The sequence below is a fragment of the Scyliorhinus torazame genome, chromosome 2 (genome assembly GCF_047496885.1).
Source record: "Scyliorhinus torazame isolate Kashiwa2021f chromosome 2, sScyTor2.1, whole genome shotgun sequence".
NCBI lineage: Eukaryota > Metazoa > Chordata > Chondrichthyes > Carcharhiniformes > Scyliorhinidae > Scyliorhinus > Scyliorhinus torazame.
The window spans coordinates 65,325,836-65,348,856 of NC_092708.1; the positions used below are offsets into that span (position 1 = coordinate 65,325,836).

At 47.2% G+C, this 23,021-nt stretch overlaps 1 long non-coding RNA gene across 1 annotated transcript in view; it reads right to left on the minus strand.

Annotated features, from left to right (window-relative positions):
• Positions 1-1,600: 1,600 nt before the first annotated feature.
• LOC140388188 (uncharacterized) overlaps positions 1,601-23,021 on the minus strand; it is a 133,969-nt gene continuing 112,548 nt past the window's right edge. The window contains exons 2-3 of the long non-coding RNA XR_011934121.1: positions 8,808-8,922; positions 1,601-3,646 (exon numbers count right to left, since the gene is read on the minus strand). This is a non-coding gene — a long non-coding RNA (uncharacterized lncRNA). The remainder of the gene's footprint in view (positions 3,647-8,807; positions 8,923-23,021) is intronic.

Sequence of the window (23,021 nt, forward strand, 5' to 3'; positions counted from 1 at the left end):
GGTACTTAGCGAGTTACAGTTTGGAAGACCCTCTGTCCCAACCGCTGTCTTCGGGCGCCTCTGCCACCATCCCGGACCTGTTTCCGGAGTTATTTTCTGGGCCTTCCGGTGACCAGGTGGTGGGGGCGGAGCAGGCATCTGCACCACCGTCTCCCGCTGGCCCGGGACCCCGGGAGGAGCCTGTGGAGATTCCGCCTGTCGATGATCCCGGTGGAGGGATCAAGGCAGGCCCTGGGTTGGTTGGTGGGTCCGTGTCACCCACCGCACTCAGTGTGGTGAAGGATTCGGGCCCAGAGGGCGACTATCCGAAGGCTGTCAGCTGCCCTGTGTCGGGAGCGGAGGGTGCACATGAGGCTCTCTGCAGTGGGGTGCAGGGCTTACTCGTGCCTGACACTGTGTCGCTACTTCAGTCCCATGTTAAAGGAGCTTACGTCACATCTGTTATGCTTTATTGATGTGGAATTCGACCATTACCGGTGCTGTTTACTTTTGCAGCTGCTTAATGGTTATTAAGCCATTTGAGAAAGTAGAAACAAACGCAAATGTCAATAACTGGGATTGCCTAGATTTTCTGTTTTAATTGTAATTCAATCGCAGATAAATGTTATTTACAGTGGAAAATTTGATAGAACTTAAGTATCATTACACAGCTATTAATATTAAGAAAAGTGGATAAGAAGAAAACACCAAGAGAATTATTTTCATATACTTGTTGGCTTTTCAATACAAAATTCAGCACAAGATTTAATGACTCTCTGCAGATCTATATATGCATATAACGTCTTGTATTCAACACTCACCCATCAATCACCCATTTCAATGTGTAACATCTGAAAACATACTTCATATTTGCTTCCATAATTTTTGTATGGCACAACAAATCGCAATACAACAGGTACAGACTGCTATGCATCATAAAAATAGAGGCTGGATTCTCCGATTCTGGGGCTATGTCCCCACGCCAGTGTGGGAACGGTGGCATTTTATGCCATAAGAAATGGCTCAAAATGGCCACCGATTCCCCGTTTTGCTGGGGGCTAGCAGGATGGCAGCTGGCGATATGTCCCGGAAAATTGCCGGGTCCGTGGCCGCGCATGCGCACGGCGGCGGCCTGCAGCGACTGCACTGTGCTACATGGCGGAGACAGCCTGCGGACCCGGCCCGCGAAATAGTGCCCCCATTTGGCCGGCTTGCGCACCCCAGACCACCCCCCGAATAATGTCACCCCTGCCCGCGGATCGGCCCTCACATGACTGTGGCGGTGCTGGACTGAGTCCGCAGTGCCACGCTGAGTTCCCGACGGATGAGACCATGAGAGACCCACGCCGTGGGGACTCGGTCGGTCGGGGGCAGAGCATTGGGGTCGGGCAATGTCCTGAGGCCTTTGATATGTGGCGCGGCGTACTCCTAGAGTATGCCACTTTGGAGGGGGCGGAGTATCGTGAAAGCGGTGCCACTCCCGATTCTGTCGTAAGCTTGGATTCTCCGGCCGATCGCCAAATGCGATTTCGGAGTCGCCGACCGGAGAATCCAGCCCAGGGTTTCCACAAGACCAAAAGCAAAAAAATCGGCATAATATAGGCAAATTGATCACCACAGGTAATTTAATGTATGCTTGAAATTTATTTTTTCATGAGGACAACTGTGTTCAAGGCCTGAGTTGTGAATTTTTCTGAATTCCTTAAATCAGATTGTAAGTAATCCAAAACTGAATACAGCTTTCTATTTTTAACACATCATACAAATAGACGACAATTCTGAGAATGTATCTGTTATAACCCACACAGAGGTCACAGCATAAGAACTATCAGATTCCTTGTGAGCCCCATAGAGTACGAACTTCCCCAGGAATGGGGGCGGGGTTTCCTCGACAAGGACAAGCTCACTAGTATCAACAACCTGACCTGGGTTCAGGTCGGGGAGGGAGATTATCTGGGGAGTGGAGATTCTTGTATATTGTAAATAAACCAAACCTTTGTTTTCTACCTGCTTGGTCCAGATGTGCTACTTTGGCAGATTCTACAGTATCAGTGTCAAAATTCACACCACTCATTATAAATCTCAGAAATGCCATGTGATGGAATTCCTCTGATTGCGATGAGCAAAATTTTCATGCTTTCATGCCGCATTAGAGGAAGGATGTGGAAGCATTGGAAAGGATGCTGAGGAGATTTACCAGGATGTTGCCTGGTATGGAGGGAAGATCTTATGAGGAAAGGCGGAGGGACTTGAGGCTGTTTTTGTTAGAGAGAAGAAGGTTAAGAGGTGACTTAATAGAGGCATACAAAATGATCAGAGGATTAGATAGGGTGGACAGTGACAGCCTTTTTCCTCGGATGGTGATAGGTAGCACGAGGGGACATAGCTTTAAATTGAGGGGAGATAGATATAGGACAGATGTCAGAAGTAGGTTCTTTACTCAGAGAGTAGTAGGGACGTGGAATGCCCTGCCTGCAACAGTAATGGACTCGCCAACATTAAGGGCATTTAAATGGTCATTGGATAAACACATGGCTGATAATGGAATAGTGTAGATGGGCTTTAGATTGGTTTCACAGGTCGGCGTAACATCGAGGGCCGAAGGGCCTGTACTGCGCTGTAATGTTCGAATGTCTAATACAATATGTATTTTTTAAATGGATGAATGCAAAATTGACTTTACGTGGTATGCCAGAACTTATTGTTCCAAAGGGGTGGCACGGTGGTAGAGTGGTTGGCACTGCTGTCTCACAGTGCCAGAGACCTTGGTTCAATTCCGGTCACGGGTGACTGGGTGGCGTTTGCACATTCTCCGGGTGTCCAGACTGAACCATGTTTACCAGACTGATTCCAGGGATGGCGGGACTGTCATGTGAGGAGAGATTGACTAGGTTGGGATTGTTCTCGCTGGAGTTCAAAAGAATGAGGGGGGATCTCATAGAGACTTATAAAATTCTAACAGGAGTAGACAGGTAGATGCAGGGAAGTTGTTATTGGGTGTGTCCAGAACCAGGGGTCACAGTCTGAGGATTCAGGGCAAACCATTTCGGACAGAGATGAGGAGACATTTCTTCACACAAAGAGTGGTGAGCCTGTGGAATTCATTACCACAGGAAGTAGTTGATGCTAAAACATCGAATATATTCAAGAGGCGGCTGGATATAGCACTTGGGGAGAATGGGATCAAAGGCTATGGGGAGAAAGCAGGATTAGGCTATTGAGTTGGATGATCAGCCATGATCGTGATAAATGGTGGATCAGACTCAAAGGGCCAAAAGGCCTCCTCCTGCTCCTATCTTCTATGGATCTATATGTCTGCGTGGGTTTCCTCCGAGTGCTCTGGTTACCTCCCACAATTCAAAGGTGTGTAGGTTAAGTGGATTGGCTCAGCTAAATTGCCTCTTAGTGTTCCAATATGTGCAGGTTAGGTGGATTAGCCACGACTAATGCGCAGGGTTGTGGGGCTAGGGAGTGGGACTAGATAAGGTGCCCTTTCAGAGGGTCGGTACAGATTTGATGGGCCAAATGGCCTTCTTCTGCACTGTGGGGATTCTATGGATCCCATAGACAGTAATGTGAAATCCTGCGTTTTCCTCTTGCTTCCTTCTCAGCCTGGTAATGGAAAGGAGATGAGGATTGACACAGCACTCAGCAGAAATTACTAGAGCTGTGAACATAAGAGCAAACATTTTTATCAAAGCAAGTCAAAACACAAGCCCCATATCTTCATTTTTATCAGCTTTAATAACCATAAATGCTAATTTAAATCACTTTTAGGGTTATTCTGCTATGTACCTACCATGATCAAAATATTTATGTAAAAGCAAATTACTGCAGATGCTGGAATCAGAAACAAAAACAGAAAATGCTGGACAATCTTAACAGGTCTGACAGCATGTGTGGATCGAGAAGGGAGCGAATGTTTTGAGTCTGGATGACTTTGACAAGGAGTCATCCAGACTCAAAACATGAGATCCGTTCTCTCACCAAAGTATTTTTGATGTCATCTTAAAAAGTCCATACCCACTAGGTGGAGGTGAATAAAATTAAGTGTCTGAATGAAACTTTATACACCCAAGACAATGAATGGAATTGATTCAATTAGTTTAAAGTCTGAGTTTCACTGCTCCAGATTCAATGGGGGACAAAGTATCTCTTGCAAAAGAGATCTTGCAGGATTTATTATTGCAAAGTATTTCAGGGCAAGCCTAGTTTCTGCTGTATTTTGCATTGGTTTAAAAAATCATTATGCTAGAAACTGTAACCGCCCACAAAGCAGGTCATTCACCAAGGTGAATTAAACACTGCTGGGGGGTTTTGCTAATTGTGCTCGTTTGCAGGCTTTTGAGGAGATTTTAAAGTTAAGCTGTTTCTTTTGGGCACTAAGGTAATAATAGCTTTTGAATGCAATTGATTTGAATTTACTGAGAAACAAACCACTCCGCCCAATATTACGAGCAAATGGCTCTTTATGTTTTGAAAATTCATTTTCAGTCATTTAAAATATCGTTAATCACCTTGGGATTGGCATTGTGATTGAAAATGCTTATTTTCGTGGCAATCCATTTTTTGCTGTTACAATGAATCTCCTGCTACATGAAGTCCCAAAATGCTTATTTTCGTGGCAATCCATTTTCAGCTGTTACAATGAATCTCCTGCTACATGAAGCCCCCTACCTGCTGACTGGCCTGGCAGCCTCCAGATTTACCTAGGTCACAAGCCGGTTGTCTGCCTCTGAATGCTCACTTTCAGCAGGCATTTGACCATTGGAATTTTAATGAGATCCAGCAATTAAAGTGAGTCAGACCTCCCTGCAGTTCCCTGCATCCTGCTGTCTGTGCCTGGGAAGTTAAAATTCCCTCTTTTATGTCTTGATAATGCAGCAAAAAGGTCATTTCAAAAGTCAGAGTTTCCTCGTTAGGTGGACTTGCTGACTATCTTGTGAGAACAGGCATTTGAATTCAAAGTGAGATTAAAAAAAAGTCTTCCTGAACTTTCCTCCCTGATTTGCAATTAAAGATGAGACTAAAAGAAGAAAAATAAATAAATACTTGCTTTATGTACTACCAAATGCAGAGCAATGTGGGACCCATAGGGGGCGATTATGAGGCCACACTCCCAGCCCGTAAGAAACTCAGGACCAGCTCAAAATCCGGAGAGAGTCAAGAAAAGCGATTTCTCTGGTGTGATTGGGTTTTGTAACCCCCCGTCCTGGTGGAGTTGTGAAAATTGTGCCGTAGGAGCCCAGTTACCTCATATTAATACATTATCATGTCTTTAGTGAGCACTGGGTCCAGACCTTCCCCCTCACGGACTATTCACCGGGTGCCGCCAGCATTTACAACAGGTTTGGCTGGGTGTGAGGCAGTCGGGGGGGTCCCTCCAGGCCGCATACGTAAGTGTAGCCTCCAGCGGGGGGGGGGGGGGGGGGGGGGTGCGTATATGTGTGATAGGCAGGGGGAGACCAGACATTGAGGGGGGGAATGATGCCGGCGATGAATGTCAAGTGGGGGGGGGGGGGGGGGGGGGGGGGTGCAGTTTGCCAGCAATGAATGTCAGTGGGGTGGTGGGGGGGGTGCAGAGCCATCGAGACCTCTGTGGAGTGTGTTGGGGGCCGTTAGACTGAGGCGCTGGTTGGCACGTCCTTTACTGATTGTGCCACAATATGTTTGGAGTCGGATCCATGCTCCATAAGGGGAGCAGAGTGATGCTGTAAACCACACCCACACTTTCTTGGCTAAGGTGCTCATAATGTTGTGAGAAACCAGGATGAGCACCTTTTTTTCACCAGAACTAACATTTTGCCATTTTTTGGTAAGATTCCACCCATGATCTTTGTCCACAAATGAGTTGTAATCCAGGTTTGTATGTAAACAAACTTCCTGGAATTCTGGGACAGATCTTAACCCCAAGAAGTGAAAAAAGTGTATTTATGGTAAGCAAACGCGAGTAAAAGATGCTTCTTAATTATCGTTGCCTTTCATGGCAGTCAGTTCACTTCCAGCTTGCTATTTGAGGCCTTAGTTGGTCATGTGGTGCCTGAAAAACAGCCGATGGATGCAGGATCAACCTTCTTGCTCGAGGAAGATGAGACCTCTGTCAAAACCATAAGTTGGGACAGAGAAGGATAAAGGAATGCCCCTGTTGATTTATTTTCTTCCTGACTGAGTCTTCTCTACTTTCTCCAACCACCTGCCAGTTATTGGAATTATCGGTCTGACTGACCTTATATCATATCACTGTAGAGAACCAGATAAACTGTTGCATCGTCTCAGAGAAATTATCATTTCCAGAATAACATTCTAGAAACTAATTTCTAGAATAACATACAAATTGCTGAAAAAAAGAGATATGCTGCCAAAGCTTTCCATTGTGCTCTCATGAGGAAAATTGCACAAATACCGATAGTAAAGAGAACAGCAATTTATACTGCATGAGAAGAGAATGCTGATTAATTGGCAAGAGAGTGACATCAGGTGTTACCTGGCAGCCTAGCCACATGGCGTTGACACCTCTTGCTGCTAGTAAAATACCAGCAGGGGCTGTTTAGCACAGGGCTAAATCGCTGGCTTTGAAAGCAGACCAAGGCAGGCCAGCAGCGTGGGTTCAATTCCTGTAACAGATGTACCAACCTCCCCGAACAGGCGCCGGAATGTGGCGACTAGGGGCTTTTCACAGTAACTTCATTTGAAGCCTACTTGTGACAATAGGCGATTTTCATTTCATTTCAAGAGGCATTTCAGTGACTTGTAAATGGCCACTTAACGGCCTCAATTTTTCCAAGGGCGGGTGGGCTAGCCGACATCTCCCCACTGCTGCTAAAATAATAATAATAATCTTTATTGTCACAATCAGGCTTGCATTAACACTGCAATGAAGTTACTGTGAAAAGCCCCTAGTTGCCACATTCCGGCACCTGTTCGCGTACACTGAGGGAGAATTCAGAATGTCCAAATTACCCAACAGCATGTTTTTCTGGACTTGTGGGAAGAAACCAGAGCACCCAGAGGAAACCCACCCAGACACAGGGAGAACGTGCAGACTCCTCACAGACAGTGACCCAAACCGGAATCAAACCCGGAACCCTGCCGCTGTGAAGCAACAGTGCTACCCTCTGTGCTACCTTGCCGCCAAATACCAATGGAGGTGTGACCACCTCTCTATATGTGCTATCCACAACACTCTCCCCTTCTGCTGCCACAGCTTTGAAACCCAGGCTTCCATGTGCTGTTGCTAGAAACACGTTGTGCACACATGCTGGATCATGGCACTGGAAATGTTCCCAGCTTCCCACATAGAGCAGGAGGAGCACACCACAGCTTTGGGCTCTCCTGCCATGACTTACTCCTTTAAATTAAATTAAACCTTTTGGAATTACGCTAGGGCCCTTCTTCCCTGATCCGCGTTGTTACAGAATTTAGCCCTTACAAACGATGAACTACAAAATAAAACCTTATAAACTATAGGCAATGTAAGTAGTAAATACTTACCCGTTTATACTCATGGAACACAAAGCATCACCTCATTCTCTCCTCCCAAACTCCAACTTAAGCACTCTACTGTAGCATAAAGCAGCGCTCCAGTGCAGACAAAGTTAATACTGTATGATGGCCTGCTTTCATACTCTCTGAATCTAGCCTCTGAATACCTGTTTAAGCCAGTTATCTAATTAACTAGTTGTAGCTGCAAGCACAGCCTGTTTTAAAGATGGCCTAAAACTCTTCGGGCGGGATTCTCCGTCGACCGCTGCCACAATTGGGAAAGGCGATTGGGTGGAGAATCGGTTTTGACGGCGAAATCGAGGCAGGAACCGGGTTTACACCAAATTTGTAATTCTTCAGTGCCTCGAAAGCGACATCAGTGCACCATTTGCATATTATTAGTGGGCCTGACCCGGTATTCTCCGGGGCATCCACGATTCTCCGTCTCCACTGGGGGGATTTCCCTATGGCGAGGTGCTTTCTAAAATCGTGAAATAGGCACCATTGCTGTTGAGGGGGAGAGAGGGGATACAGAAAGTGTCCAACATTGCCAAAGTGCGCTAACAGTTGTGCCGCTGGTCTGGGGGCTTCTGCCAAGGCCGGGGACAGTAGCGGGGGGTGGCCAGGAGGAGGACTGTGGAGTCGGGGTGGATGGGCACGCAACATTTTTGGCGCAGCCTTCAAGGCAGCCTTGCAGCTGCGCACGCCTCTGACTGCCCACTGTGAACTTAGCACCACGGGTCATATGGATGTTCCCTCAGTCCATCCCCCTATGTGACCTCTGGCCCCAGCCGACCCATCAACGGGATGGGTGCCCTCTCGCACTATCAGTGCCATCTTGTTGGCTGGGATGAGTGTGTGGCGAGTAAAGTGTGTATATGCAGTTGCAGCTTGTCAGCTTCCCGAGTGTCAATCACAGACCCAATGAATCAGACACAGCGTTTCATTGGAATCAGTCGTGTTCCATGTGGCGCCGGTGCTGGCCCCTTAACGGTTACTGAATCGGTCCAGGTGCTGTTTTGCTGTTGTAGAAATCCACAAATCCTGTCCTGGCGTTAACACTTAGTCTCCGGAACGGAGAATCCGGCCCACCTTCTTTCAACCCAAACAGCAACTTTTAGTTAATAACTAAATTAAAGAAAGATGAGACTTTATGTTGAAATTAACCCTTAAATTCCCTCAATAAAGATGGAATCGAGAGCAAGAGATAAAAGATACTGAAAGAAAAAATTTAATTTGATTTCTATTTTTATGTTGCCATTAATGATTAACATCGTATGGAGTGTAACCTCACATTATTAAAAGCACATTTTTAAGTCTTATCACACCATTAAAACCTCACTTACACTCAAATGGAGAGGTGTAGCCTTTCTGGTGAATTTTGCATGTAGGTCTCATTCAGGTACAGAGAATTCATGCTGCTCCATATGTTTTGATATCAAGTCTTTCCATTCATAACTCCTAGAAAGGCGGAACAACTTCAATAGCAACTTGCTTGTTTTTACATTTGATGTGCAGTTGATGGAAATTGCTGCTGATACACTCTTTAGTAATGGTTATTTTTAGATTATATTTATTGTAAAATTAGCACGTTAAATGTTTGCATGCTAATTACACACTAGAATGTAGACCCACATTTCAAGCAGAGCTTTATTGAGGGAGGTAAGATGTTGTTTCCTTTTTGTCTTGAACTTCTCAAGCAGAATAATATCATTCCTCACACTTAGAATATACTAACATTGAAATAAATTGGGGTTAATTGATTTTTAAAAAAATGCTTCATTTTCGAACGTTGAATAGAACCAGTTTTCTAAGTTTGATGTATTGAATGACTCATGAATCACTGGAAATAGATAACATCACTGCTTTTTTTGACGTAACGCAGTACAAAAGCATCATTGTCCCTTAATTAAACAAATAAATGTGGTTTTAGATCAAAATAATAAATCCAGCGATTGTTTGCTGAATACATAATGTTGCCCGGACAACAGATGAGCCAAGAGACACATAATTGTTTCATTTTAAAGAAAATTCTGAAGAGAGACATCACGAACTTTGTAGAAACAGGAAATGTTAATCAAAGAACCCAACGATAAATTAAACTGCCGTGTTTGAAAAAGATGGGTTCATTAAATATAATTGGCTAAAAATGTTTGTTATTTTTATTGGTACAATTATGGTTAGTGACTAAAACGGTGTCTATTAGATTATTTTGGCAACCAACATCATCTGTTTAAAATGGATGATTTCTGAAAATAATGTCGATAGATCCCATAAGACCATAAGAGGTAGGAGCAGAAGTAGGCCATTCGGCCCATCGATTCTGTTCCGCCATTCAATGAGGTCATGACTAATTGGATATGATGCTCCCATTTGCCTGTCTAATCTCCATAACCCTTGATTCCCTTACTGATTAAAACATCAATCTCAGCCTTGAACGTACTTAACAGACCAACCTCTACAACCTTCCGTGGTAAAGAGTTCAACAGATTCACTACCCTCCGAAAGAATAAAGTTCTCCTCATTTCTGCCTTAAATGGACATCCTCTTATTCTGAGATTATGTCCTCTGGTCCTAGAATCTCCCACAGGGGAAACAACCTCTCAGCGTGTTCCCTGTCAAGCCCCCTGAGAATCCTAGATGTCTCAATAAGGTCACCTCTTATTTTTCTAATCTTCAATGAGTATAGGCCCAATCTAATCAACTTTTCCTTGAAAGAAAACCTCTCCATACCTGGGATCAACCTAGTGAACCCTCTCTGGACTGCCTCCAATGCCAGTATTTCTTTCCTTAGATAAGGGGAACAAAACATTTCACAGTATTCCAGATGTGGCCTAACTAGTGCCTTGCATAGTTTTAGCAAGACTTCCCTACTTTTATACTCCATTCCCTGTGAAATAAAGGCCAACATTCAATTTGCCTTCCCGATTACCTGCTGAACTTGCATGCTAGCTTTTTGTGATTTATGCACAAGGGCCTTCTGTCAGAAGAAGCAAATGGCCGCAATCTAACGGCCACATTGCACCCGGCATGGATTTGGGTGAGCCAGTTATATAGCAGGAAATGTCAAAATCGAGATGCCATCAAACCCACTCCCGATGACGGGTTCCGGATCTCGCCCAAAGATGGGAAAAAAAATCCTAAACTGCAATTTGCATTCATTTCAATCTCATTAGCGAGATTGAAGTCAAATCTAACGGTCTCCTGGGATCTAATCTGTTCCCCTGTGAGAACTCACGCTGGTGTCGTTTAGTGCTAGAACACAGAACATAGAACATTACAGCGCAGGACAGGCCCTTCGGCCTTCGATATTGCGCCGACCTGTGAAACCACTCTAAAGCCCATCTACACTATTCCCTTGTTGTCCATATGTCCATCCAATGACCATTTGAATGTCCTTAGCGTTGGCGAGTCCACTACTGTTGCAGGCAGGGCATTCCACGCCCTTACTACTCTCTGAGTAAAGAACCCACCTCTGACATCTGTCTTATATCTATCTCCCCTCAATTTAAAGCTATGTCCCCTCGTGCTAGACATCACCATCCGAGGAAAAAGGCTCTCACTGTCCACCCTATCCAATCCTCTGATCATCTTGTATGCCTCAATTAAGTCACCTCTTAACCTTCTTCTCTCTAACGAAAACAGCCTCAAGTCCCTCAGCCTTTCCTCATACGATCTTCCCTCCATACCAGGCAACATTCTGGTAAATCTCCTTTGCACCCTTTCCAATGCTTCCACATCCTTCCTATAATGCGGCGACCAGAATTGCACGCAATACTCCAAATGCGGCCGCACCAGAGTGTTGTATAGCTGCAACATGACCTCATGGCTCCTAAACTCAATCCCTCTGCCAATAAAAGCTAACACACCGTACGCCTTCTTAACAACCCTCTCAACCTGGGTGGCAACTTTCAAGGATCTATGTACATGGACACCGAGATCTCTCTGCTCATCCACAGTGCCAAGAATCTTACCATTAGCCCAGTACTCAGTCTTCCTGTTATTCCTTCCAAAATGAATCACCTCACACTTTTCTGCATTAAACTCCATTTGCCACCTCTCAGCTCAGCGCTGCAGCTTATCTATGTCCCTCTGTAACTTGTAACATCCGTCCGCACTGTCCACAACTCCACCGACTTTAGTGTCATCTGCAAATTTACTCACCCATCCTTCTACGCCCTCCTCCAGGTCATTTATAAAAATGACAAAGAACAGTGGCCCCAAAACAGTTCCTTGTGGTACATCACTAGTAACTGGACTCCAGTCTGAACATTTCCCATCAACCACCACCCTTTGTCTTCTTCCAGCTAGCCAATTTCTGATCCAAACTGCTAAATCACCCTGAATCCCATGCCTCCGTATTTTCTGCAGTAGCCTACCATGGGTAACCTTATCAAACACTTTACTGAAATCCATATACACCACATCAACTGCTTTACCCTCATCCATCTGTTTGGTCATCTTCTCAAAGAACTCTATAAGGTTTGTGAGGCACGACCTACCCTTCACAAAACCGTGTTGACTATCTCTAATCAAATTATTCCTTTCCAGATGATTATACATCCTACCTCTTATAAACCTTTCCAAGGTTTTGCCCACAACAGAAGTAAGGCTCACTGGTCTATATTTACCGGGGTTATCTCTACTCCCCTTCTTGAACAAGGGGACAACATTTGCTATCTTCCAGTCTTCTGGCACTATTCCTGTAGACAAAGATGACTTAAAGATCAAGGCCAAAGTCTCAGCAATCTCCTCCCTAGCTTCCCAGAGAATCCTAGGATAAATCCCATCCGGCCCAGGTGACATCTATTTTCACACTTTCCAGAATTGCTAACACCTCCTCCTTATGAACCTCAAGCCCTTCTAGTCTAGTAGCCTGAATCTCAGTATTCTCCTCGACAACATTGTCTTTTTCCTGTGTGAATCCTGACGAAAAATATTCATTTAGCACCTCTCCTATCTCCTCGGACTCCAAGCACAACTTCCCACTACTGTCCTTGACTGGCCCTACTCTTACCCTAGTCATTCTTTTATTCCTGACATACCTATAGAAAGCTTTAGGATTATCCTTGATCCTACCTGCCAAAGACTTCTCATGTCCCCTCCTGGCTCTTCTTAGCTCTCTCTTTAGGTACTTCCCAGCTAACTTGTAACTCTCGAGCGCCCTAACTGAACCTTCATGTCTCATCTTTACATAAGTCTCCTTCTTCCTCTTGACAAGTGTTTCGACTGCTTTAGTAAACCACGGTTCCCTCACTCAACCACTTCCTCCCTGACAGGTACATACTTATCAAGGACACGCAGTAGCTGTTCCTTGAACAAGCTCCACATTTCCATTGTGCCCATCCCCTGCAGTTTTCCTCTCCATCCGATGTGTCCTAAGTCATGCCTCATCGCATCATAATTGCCTTTCCCCCAGATATAACTCTTGCCCTGCGGTATATATCTATCCCATTCCATCACTAAAGTAAACGTAATCAAATTGTGGTCACTATCACCAAAGTGCTCACCTACCTCCAAATCTAACACCTGTCCTGGTCCATTACCTAGTACCAAATCCAATATGGCCTCGCCTCTCGTTGGCCTATCTACATACTGTGTCAGGAAACCCTCCTGCACACATTGGACAAAAACGGACCCATCTAAAGTACTCGAACTATAGCGTTTCCAGTCAATATTTGGAAAGTTAAAGTCCCCAATAACAACTACCCTGTTGCTTTCGCTCCTATCCAGAATCATCTTTGCAATCCTTTCCTCTACATCTCTGGAACTTTTCGGAGGCCGATAGTAAACCCCTAACAGGGTGACCTCTCCTTTCCTGTTTCTAACCTCAGCCCATACTACCTCAGTAGATGAGTCCTCATCAAACGTCCTTTCTGCCACCGTAATACTGTCCTTGACTAACAATGCCACCCCTCCCCCTCTTTTACCACCTTCCCTGAGCTTACTGAAATATCTAAATCCCGGCACCTGCAACAACCATTCCTGTCCCTGCTCTATCCATGTCTCCGAAATGACCACAACATCGAAGTCCCAGGTACCAACCCATGCCGCAAGTTCACCCACTTTATTCCGGATGCTCCTGGCATTGAAGAAGACACACTTTAACCCACCTTCCTGCAACTTTGAAACGCCACTCATGACCTCACTACTCTCAACCTCCTTTATACTCGAGCTACAATTCAGGTTCCCAAGCCCCTGCTGAACTAGTTTAAACCCTCCCGAAGAGCATTAGCAAATTCCCCCCCCCAGAATATTGGTACCCCTCTGGTCTAGGTGCAGACCATCTCGTTTGTAGAGGTCCCACCGACCCCAGAATGAGCCCCAATTATCCAGAAATCTGAAACCCTCCCTCCTGCACCATCCCTGTAGCCACGTGTTCAACTCCTCTCTCTCCCTATTCCTCGTCTCGCTATCACGTGGCACGGGTAACAACCCAGAGACAATAACTCTGTTTGTCCGAGATCTAAGTTTCCACCCTAGCTCCCTGAATTCCTGCCTTACATCCCCATTCCTTTTCCTACCTATGTCGTTGGTACCTATGTGGACCACGACTTGGGGCTGCTCCCCCTCCCCCTTAAGGATCCCGAAAACACGATCCGAGACATCACGCACCCTGGCACCTGGGAGGCAACACACCAACCGTGAGTCTCTCTCGTTCCCACAGAATCTCCTATCTATCCCCCTAACTATGGAGTCTCCAATGACTCATGCTCTACTCCTCTCCCCCCTTCCCTTCTGAGCAATAGTGACAGACTCTGTGCCAGAGACCTGTACCCCATGGCTTAACCCTGGTAAGTCCCCCCCACAACAGTATCCAAAGCGGTATACTTGTTACTAAGGGGAACGGCCACAGGGGATCCCTGTACTGACTGATTCCTCCCAGTGCCTCTCACCGTCACCCGTCTATCTTTATTCTTCGGAGTAACAACATCCCTGAAGCTTCTATCTATGACCACCTCTGCCTCCCGAATGATCCGAAGTTCATCCAACTCCAGCTCCAGTTCCCTAACGCGGTTTCTGAGAAGCTGGAGATGGGTGCACTTCCCACAAATGAAATCAGCAGGGACACTGACAGCGTCCCTCACCTCAAACATTCTGCAGGAGGAACATTGCACTACCTTCCCTGTCATCCCCTCTAGATAAAAAAAAAGAAAGAAAGAGCTTACCTGTTATTCACTCCCCTTCTCAGCAAGCACTCACTCAGCAACCTCTGCACCCTGCACGATAACACCTGAGGGAAAATAAATAAAAACTACTTACGAGTCACCAGCCAATCCCTTACCTGCAGGCTGTGACTTCACGGTTCAACTTTCCACTTCTACCTGCCCTCGAGCCTTCCTCTTGATCCTTACAGCAGTTGTTTTCTTTGGTTAGAGGAGGGGGTAGGGAGGGAAACACTGAAGAAGTGTTTCAGGTTTAAGTGTCACTTGACAAGAGCTCCTCCACAAACCACCTCCAAGTTAGGGTGAGCACACGGACGTATGCAAATTTCCCCTGCAACGGCCAGTCAGCATCTCCGCTCTACTGCCCTCTGCTGGATGCTTGCCTTCACTTGAACAGCTAGGGTCTCTTGTTCAGGTACGCCTCCAAGTTAGGGTGAGCACACGGACGTATGCAAGTTTCCCCTGCAACGGCCAATCAGCAGCTCCGCTCTACTGCCCTCTGCTGGATGCTTGCCTTCACTTGAACAGCTAGGGTCTCTTGTTCAGGTACGCCTCCAAGTTAGGGTGAGCACACGGACGTATGCAAATTTCCCCTGCAACGGCCAATCAGCAGCTCCGCTCTACTGCCCTCTGCTGGATGTTTGCCTTCACTTGAACAGCTAGGGTCTCTTGTTCAGGTACGCCTCCAAGTTAGGGTGAGCACACGGACGTATGCAAATTTCCTCCAAGTTAGGGTGAGCACACGGACTTATGCAAATTTCCCCTGCAACGGCCAATCAGCAGCTCTGCTCTACTGCCCTCTGCTGGTGTTTTTCAGTGCTGCTTTTCAAAAACATGAAGCTGGTGCAATGACTGTTGAGGGGACCTGAGGAGGTGTGTACCCATCTCCATTTGTAGAAATGCAGCTCAAGGGCACTGGAGTTGGTACCACAGTGCTCAGTAGGGCAGGTGGGGAACATCCCAGGGGGTTTGGGCTTGGTCAGGGGGCTGAATTCTTTCATGTCTGTGGTCACGCAGGGCCCGGGGCGGGAGGGGTGTTGTGGAGGGCAACAAAGGGTGGGGCTGTAGGCAGGCCCGCTGTGAAAATTAAAGTGACAGAGGCCTCATAAGTATCAGCTGTAACATGTTTCAATAGTCTACCCAATGGACATTTCCATTTCCCCTAGCTACAGATAGTGAACCCCTTCAGTGCCCCCAGTGCCCACTCAGCGCTCCTCAATATCCTGCGGTCTAGTGCTATTTCTAGATCTGTCCCCAGGATGCACATCAGATGTGAAGGCAGTCTGCTGCTTTCCACACCCTGTGGCCTTTGATCCCCTTGGCGTATGTCCTCTGGAGGACCTGGAATTGGACTGCCCCGGCCGACTTGCCAGTGTCACTAGCATCGCCGTTACAACCTATTCTGCCCACTGCCCATGGGAAGCACTGGCGTCAGGAGGGGGGGGGGGGGGGGCGGCGGGGGGATTAAGAAGAACTGGAGGCCACACCCATTTCCCTGGTGGAAGGCCCGGGTTGGCCTCCAATGTTTCCTTCTCCCTGATGGAGCTCGCTGGGCCCTGAGGGACTCCATGGGATGGAGCTGGGGTGAGCTCCTGAGGCTCTGGGTTTTCTGGCGCATCGGGTCCTGGAGGCTCCCCCCGTTGTCTGCACCATGGTATCAACGCCCTCAGCGATGCTCCTCAGTGACTGGGACATGCTCTGCATGTGCCTCAGCAATGTTCACCTGCATCTGGGACACGTCCTTCGGTGACTGGGACATGCTGTTGAAGTGCTCAGCCATGGCTATCACTAACTGCGCCACACCTTGGACACCACCACTCATAGCGCAGACGTCGTGCACAAGGCTTTTCACGGTGGTTGTCACCCTAGCATTGTTGGCCTTGTGCCATCTCCTGTGCCCGTAGCCTTTGGGACTCCTCCAATCGGCTATAGACTTGCTGGAGTGTTGCTGTCATCCCCCTCTGAATCTCAAGGCTGCTCTTTCAGATGTGCCAAATGGCCTCCTTCTGCGCTGTAGGGATTCTATTCTATCCCATGAAGAGCATGCAAGGTGTCAGCCAGCATATTGTAGAGGGGGGGGGAGGGGGGGAGGGGGTGGCGGTGCAAATTTGAGGAGTGGCAGGCGGAACTGATGTCGGGAGAGAGGTGGTGACTTACCCTTGCAGTTCATTGGATGTCATTGGTTTTCTTTCAACACTGGATGGCAGTCTTCCAGTACAAGCTGCCTGCACTCACACTGCAGCTGCCACTGCCTCCCAGGTAGCATTGCTGGCCCTGCTGCTTGGCCTCTGACCCCTTCGGGGAACAGGATGGTGTAGCCAGTTAAAATGGCTAACTCACGATTTAGATTGGCTAACTCCCGATTTAAAATGGCGAACGGCAAAGGCTGATGGGAAAGTCAGCCAACAGGGCACAAACGAGCAGCTGCAGGTTGAGTGTTTATTTACCTCTGGAAAGGCCAGACAAGATCGATACCAGCAACCATCAGCATAACAAAAAACCAGCCATCTGCATACTAATGAGCAATCCCCAGGAACAATAAGCAACATTTAGACACATAAAGCAAATCCAGACTCTTTGGCGCCAGCAGAAGCCTACACAATGGGAGGTGAACGACCACCTCAGGACCGCCCATCGATCAGGGAACCGCTCCAGCATTGGAGAAAATCAAACCAAGTGATTGGGACAAAGTCCAATCACTTGGAACCAGGTACAGGGTCTGCCCCGAAAGGCGGGAAGCCCCTGGGGACTATAAGAATCAAGCCCAAGTTCAAATCGTTCTTTTTGACCGGGTCACTCAGCAACGCGAACCAACCCTTGACAGTGACCGGTTCAGCCGCCGCCGATATCCAGTAAGTCTTACTTCAATGCTTGCTACAAGATAGGCGCTCCTAGCTACCAATCTGTACCAACTTCGAATCCCGCAGGCTCAGAACCCGAACGAAAGGCCATTCGTTTCCCTGACCTGGTGGGCCAGATCCAAGTTAAGAAGAGGCCTGTTAGTTGTAGAAGTAGCTTAGACGTAGAATTTATGCATGAGTAGTGATTACTGTGTATAATAAATGTGCTTTGATTTAAATCTTACTCATCGGTGTATTGGATTATTGATCATTACTCGGACTTGAACCACGTGGCGGTATCAGAAAGATACCTGGCGACTCAAGAGCAAAGGTGATAAAACAGAGCAATTAAACTAAGGCAAAAGTTAGCAACAATGGCCCGTCATGCATCCACCGCATCCAACAGCCTGTCCAGGTCAGCATCGCTGAAGCGAGGGGCTGGTGTGCACGCTGCCATTCTTATTTTGTCTGTGTTGACTATGGTGAGGGAGCGTTTAAAAACAGCTGCCTCTTGCTAGCGGCGAGCAGCTGGGGCAAGAGCATGGTGAATCCGACAACGAGCGAGCCTGGAATGGCCAGAAGCTCGTTGGGGCACATTTCCGGCAATAAATGTTGTTCGATACAGGCAGGAAACACAGCCACCTGAACTCTGGCTCTTTGATGCAGAGGACAGTGTCATCCCCCTCACTATACTGTCCACTATTACATTTTTATGTGTTCTTGAATGACTTCATATACCACAATACCATGGCCAGTCAGGTCATCCACCCTGCAGCCCCCTGTTTCATCCAAAAAAACTGAGAGAACCTCAAACCTGTTGGACAATTACAGGAGCACATATTCCTGCACTCCTAACCGCTTTGTCCCTTTAGCTAACACAGCAGCTGTCACCACCCCTCCCCGTCCCTGACCCCTTTCCAAAGCAGAAGACCCTATCCAAAGAGGGGGAAGAGGTGGCCCACTGGTATTGTCACTGGATAGTAATCCATAGAACAAGGGTAATAATCTGGGGACCCGGGTTCAAATACCATGGCAGGTGGGAGAATTTAAACTGAATAAAATATCTGGAATTGTCGCTTGTCGTAAAAACCCATCTGGTTCACTAATGTTCTTTAGGAAAGGAAATCTGCCATCCTTACCTGGTCTGACCTACATGTGACTCTTAAATACCCTCTGAAATGGCTTATCAAGTCACTCAGTTGTATTCAAAAGCTACAATGACACAATGAAGGAATGAAACCGGATGGACCACCTGGCATTGACCAAGGACCGGAAACGAGGGCAAACCAAGCCTTGTCGACCCTGTAAGATCCTCCTTACTAACATCGGGGGCTTGTGCCAAAGTCAGGAGAGCTGTCTCACAGACTAGTCAAGCAACAGTCTGACATAGCCATATTCACAGAGTCATACCTTACAGACAATGTCCCAGGAACCACTATCCCCATTCCTGGGTATTCGTGTCTCACCAGCAAGACAGACCCAGCAGAGGTGGCGGCACAGTGATATACAGTCGGGAGGCAGTTGCCCTGGAAGTCCTCAACATCGACTCTGGACCCCATAAAGTCTCAGGTTAAACGTGGGCAAGGAAATATCCTGGTGATTACCACATACTGGCCACCATCAGCTGGTGAATCAGTACTCCTCCATGTTGAACACCACTTGGAGGAAGCACTGGGGATGGCAAGGGCACAGAATATACTGTGGGTGGGGGGCTTCAATGTCCATCTCCAAGAGTGGGTCGGTAGTACCACCATAGACTGAGCTGGCAGAGTCCTAAAGGACATAGCTGCTACATTGAGATTGCAGCAGGTGGTGAGGGAACCAACAAGAGGGAAAAACATACTTGACCTCAGCCTCACCAATCTGCCTTCTGCAGGTGCAGCTGTCCATGACAGTATTGCCAGAAGTGACCACCTCACAGCCCTTGTGGAGACAAAGTCCCATCTTCACATTGAGGACACCCTCCGTTGTGTTGTGTGACACTCTCACCGTGCTAAATGGTATAGAATTCGAACAGCTCTAGCAACTAGAGTCAGAATAAAGGAGGGAGATAGAGAACCTGGTGGATTGGTGCAATGGCAACAATCTATCCCTCAATGCCAGCAAAACTAAAGAGCTGGTCATTGACTTCAGGATGCAAATTGCTGTACACACCCCTGTCAGCAGCAACGAGGCCAAGGTGGAGATGGTTAACATTTTCAAATTCCTCGGGGTGCACATCACCAAAAATGTGTCCTGGTCCACCCATGTCGACGCTGCCACCAAGAAGGCACAACAGCGCCTAAACTTCCTCAGGAAACTAAGGAAATTTGGCATGTCCACACTGATTCTTATCAACTTTTACAGATGCACCATAGAAAGCATCCTATCTGGCTGCATCACAGCCTGGTATGGCAGCTGCTCGGCCCAAGACTGCAAGAAACTTCAGAGAGTCGTGAACACAGCCAAGACCATCACACGAACCTACCTCCCATCCACTGACTCTATCTACACCTCCCGCTGCCTGGGGAAAGCGGGCAGTTGAATCAAAGACCCCTCCCACCCGGCTCACTCTTCCAATTTCTTCCATCGGGCAAGAGATACAAAAGTCTGAGAACACGCACGAACAGACTCAAAAACAGCTTCTTCCCCGCTGTTACCAGACTCCTACACGACCCTCTATGGACTGACCTGATTATTACTGCACTCCTGTATGCTTCACCCGATGCCGGTGTCTATGTATTTACATTGTGAACCTTGTGTTGCCCGATTATGCATTTTTTTTTCCTTTTACTACATGATCTGTTTGAGCTGCTCGCAGAAAAATACTTTTCATTGTACCTCAGTGCACATGACAATAAACAAATCCCTCCATCCATCCAACTCAAGACTGGTCATCCATGAGGTGCTGTAGGCCATCAGCAGCACAGAATTGTACTTAATCACAATCTGCAACGTCATGGTCTGGCATATCTCCCACTCTACCAGGACCACCAAGCCAGGAGGTCAACCCTGGTTCAATGGGTTTGAGCAGCACCGTAGCAGCGTGGTTGGCACAGTTGCTTCACAGCTCCAGGGTCCCAAGTTTGATTCCCGGCTTGGGTGACTGTCTGTGTGGAGTCTGCACGTTCTCCCCGTGTCTGCGTAGATTTCAACCGGGTGCTCTGGTTTTCTCCCACGGTTCAAAGATGTGCAGGTTAGGTGGATTGGCCATGATAAATTGCCCTTAGTGTCCAAAAAGGATTAAGTGGGGTACTGGGTTATGGGGATAGGGTGGAGGCGTGGGCTTAAGTGGGGTGCTTTTTTCAAGAGCTGGTGCAGACTCGAATGGCCAAATGGCCTCCTACTGCACTGTAAATTCTATGATATGATTCTATGAATGAAGAGTGAAGGACAGCATGCCACGAGCAAACCAGGCATACCTAAAAATGAGGTGTTGATCCAAACTGTGTGCCAAACAGTATAAGCAACAAGTAATAGCTGTGTGATTCCACAACAAACACATCAGATCCATGTTCCACAGTGCTGCCACATCCAGCACTGAATGGTGGCAGACAATTAAACAACTTACTGGAGGAGAAGACGCCACAAATATCCCCATCCTCAATGGCGGAGTTCTGCACAAATACAAGGCTGAAGCATTCGCAACAATCTTCAGCAAGAAGTGCCGAGTGGATGATTCATTTCAGTCTCCTCCGGAGGTCCCCAGCCCCACAAATGTCTATTTTTCAGCCAATACGATTCAAAGAACAAGAACAAAGAACAAAGAAATGTACAGCACAGGAACAGGCCCTTCGGCCCTCCAAGCCCGTGCCGACCATGCTGCCCGACTAAACTACAGTCTTCTACACTTCCTGGGTCCGTATCCCTCTATTCCCATCCTATTCATGTATTTGTCAAGATGCCCCTTAAATGTCACCATCGTCCCTGCTTCCACCACCTCCTCCGGTAGCGAGTTCCAGGCACCCACTACCCTCTGCGTAAAAAACTTGCCTCGTACATCTACTCTAAACCTTGCCCCTCTCACCTTAAACCTATGCCCCCTAGTAATTGACCCATCTACCCTGGGGAAAAGCCTCTGACTATCCACTCTGTCTATGCCCCTCATAATTTTGTATACCTCTATCAGGTCTCCCCTCAACCTCCTTCGTTCCAGTGAGAACAAACCAAGTTTATTCAACCGCTCCTCATAGCTAATGCCCTCCATACCAGGCAACATTCTGGTAAATCTCTTCTGCACCCTCTCTAAAGCCTCCACATCCTTCTGGTAGTGTGGCGACCAGAATTGAACACTATATTCCAAGTGTGGCCTAACTAAGGTTCTATACAGCTGCAACACGACTTGCCAATTCTTATACTCAATGCCCCAGCCAATGAAGGCAAGCATGCCGTATGCCTTCTTGACTACCTTCTCCACCTGTGTTGCCCCTTTCAGTGACCTGTGGACCTGTACTCCTAGATCTCTTTGACTTTCAATACTCTTGAGGGTTCTACCATTCACCGTATATTCCCTACCTGCATTAGACCTTCCAAAATGCATTACCTCACATTTGTCCAGATTAAACTCCATCTGCCATCTCTCCGCCCAAGTCTCCAAACAATCTAAATCCTGCTGTGTCCTCCGACAGTCCTCATCGCTATCCGCAATTCCACCAACCTTTGTGTCGTCTGCAAACTTACTAATCAGACCAGTTACATTTTCCTCCAAATCATTTATGTATACTACAAAGAGCAAAGGCCCCAGCACTGATCCCTGTGGAACACCACTGGTCACAGCCCTCCAATTAGAAAAGCATCCTTCCATTGCTACTCTCTGCCTTCTATGGCCTAGCCAGTTCTGTATCCACCTTGCCAGCTCACCCCTGATCCCGTGTGACTTCACCTTTTGTACTAGTCTACCATGAGGGACCTTGTCAAAGGCCTTACTGAAGTCCATATAGACAACATCCACTGCCCTACCTGCATCAATCATCTTAGTGACCTCCTCGAAAAACTCTATCAAGTTAGTGAGACACGACCTCCCCTTCACAAAACCGTGCTGCCTCTCACTAATACGTCCATTTGCTTCCAAATGGGAGTAGATCCTGTCTCGAAGAATTCTCTCCAGTAATTTCCCTACCACTGAAGTAAGGCTCACCGGCCTGTAGTTCCCGGGATTATCCTTGCTACCCTTCTTAAACAGAGGAACAACATTGGCTATTCTCCAGTCCTCCGGGACATCCCCCGAAGACAGCGAGGATCCAAAGATTTCCGTCAAGGCCTCAGCAATTTCCTCTCCAGCCTCCTTCAGTATTCTGGGGTAGATCCCATCAGGCCCTGGGGACTTATCTACCTTAATATTTTTTAAGACACCCAACACCTCGTCTTTTTGGATCTCAATGTGACCCAGGCTATCTACACCCCCTTCTCCAGACTCAACATCTACCAATTCCTTCTCTTTGGTGAATACTGATGCAAAGTATTCATTTAGTACCTCGCCCATTTCCTCTGGCTCCACACATAGATTCCCTTGCCTATCCTTCAGTGGGCCAACCCTTTCCCTGGCTACCCTTTTGCTTTTTATGTACGTGTAAAA